This window comes from Bos taurus, chromosome 29, assembly GCF_002263795.3.
Source record: "Bos taurus isolate L1 Dominette 01449 registration number 42190680 breed Hereford chromosome 29, ARS-UCD2.0, whole genome shotgun sequence".
Lineage (NCBI taxonomy): Eukaryota > Metazoa > Chordata > Mammalia > Artiodactyla > Bovidae > Bos > Bos taurus.
The window spans coordinates 32316736-32318852 of NC_037356.1; the positions used below are offsets into that span (position 1 = coordinate 32316736).

General features: G+C 46.2%; 1 pseudogene; it reads left to right on the plus strand.

Moving 5' to 3' along the window:
* Positions 1-436: 436 nt before the first annotated feature.
* Positions 437-1752, plus strand: LOC506261 (14-3-3 protein theta; annotated as a pseudogene).
* Positions 1753-2117: the final 365 nt, after the last annotated feature.

The window sequence follows — 2117 nt, forward strand, 5'->3', positions numbered from 1 at the left end:
GGACTACAGAAATAGGAGTTATTAGATACAGACTTTAAAATATCTATGCCTGTGACCCAGCAATCCCATGATGTACACGAACAGAGAAAACCATGACTCAAAAAGACACAGGCACTGCAATGTTCGCTGCAGCACTATTTACAATACTGAGGATATGGAAGCAACCTAAATGTCCATTGACAGATGACTGGATAAAGAAGATGTGGTACATATACACAATGGAATATTACGCAGCCATAAAAATGAACAAAACTCATTTGTAGAGACAGGGATAGACCTAGAGACCATCATACAGAGCGAAGTAAGTCAGAAAGAGAAAAACAAATTTCATATATTAACACATATATGTGAAATCTAGAAAAATGGCACAGATCATCTTATTTGCAAAGCAAAAGTAGAGACACAGACAGAGAGAACAAATGTGTGGATACTAGGAGGCAAAGTGGTAGGTAGTGGTGGAAGGAATAGAGAGACTGGAATTGATACATATTCACTATTGATACCATGTGTAAAATATATAGGAGCTTCTCTGGTGGATCAGATAGTAAAGAATATGCCTGCAGAGAAGAGGGATCCAAGTGGTGGGACTGACGCCGTGGCCACGAGACATGAAGTCCTCCTCGCCGTGCCCCCCAACCCCCCGCCAGCCCCCGGGGTCCAGGTTCGACCTCGCTGTCCGCTCCCCCGGCCCCTATGGAGAAGACGGAGCTGATCCAGAAGGTCAAGCTGGCCGAGCAGGCCGAGCACTACGACGACATGGCCACCTGCATGAAGGCCATGACGGAGCAGGGCGCCGAGCCGTCCAACGAGGAGCGCAACCTGCTGTCGGTGGCCTACAAGGTGGTCGGGGGCCGCCGGTCCGCCTGGAGGGTCATCTCCAGCTTCGAGCAGAAGACCGACACCTCGGACAAGAAGTTACAGCTGATCAAGGACTACTGGGAAAAAGTGGAGTCCAAGCTGAGGTCCATCTGCACCACGGTCCTAGAATTGTTGGATAAGTATTTAACAGCCAATGCAACTAATCCAGAGAGTGTCTTCTATCTGAAAATGAAGGGAGATTACTTCCGGTACCTTGCTGAAGTTGCTTGTGATGATGATCAGAAGCAAACAATAGATAATTCCCAAGGAGCTTACCAAGAGGCTTTCCATATAAGCAAGAAAGAGATGCAACCCACACACCCCATCGGGCTGGGGCTGGCTCTTAACTTTTCTGTGCTCTACTATGAGATCCTCAATAACCCAGAACTGGCCTGCACACTGGCTAAAACGGCTTTTGATGAGGCTCTTGCAGAACTCGACACACTGAATGAAGACTCATGCAAAGACAGCACCCTCATCATGCAGCTGCTGAGAGACAACCTCGCATTATGGACATCAGACAGTGCAGGAGAAGAACGTGATGTGGCAGAAGGGGCAGAAAACTAAGTGCATACAGGGTGTCATCTTTCTTCCCTTTGAAACCTTTTTACTAAAACATCTCCATTCTTTATTCCATTTGGATTTCCTATAGCAAAGAAACACACTCATGTGTATGGAATCAACTGTTTATAGTCTTTTCACACTGCAGCTTTGGGAAAACTCCATTCCTAGATTTGTGTTTGTCTTAGCCTTCCTGCTGTGCAGTTACTGCTGTAGAAAAGTATTAATAGCTTCATTTCACACAAACATAAGTAACTTCCAAACACTTATGTAGAAGACTAAAAATGTATCTGGTATTGAAGTAATCTGAACCAGTTCTGCAAGTGACTGTGTTTTGTACTGTGAAGGTCTGAAAATGTAGCTAGTTACAATTTAAAGAGTGTTCTACATAACTTCCGGAGAAGGCAATGACACCCCACTCCAGTACTCTTGCCTGGAAAATCCCATGGATGGAGGAGCCTGGAAGGCTGCAGTTCATGGGGTTGCTGAGGGTCGGACACAACTGAGTGACTTCACTTTCACTTTTCACTTTCATGCGTTGGAGTAGGAAATGGCAACCCACTCCAGTGTTCTTGCCTGGAGAATCCCAGGGACGGGGGAGCCTGGTGGGCTGCCATCTATGGGGTCGCAAAGAGTCGGACACGACTGAAGTGACTTAGCAGCAGCAGCTACATAACTTCTTAATTTCCCTTACTCTT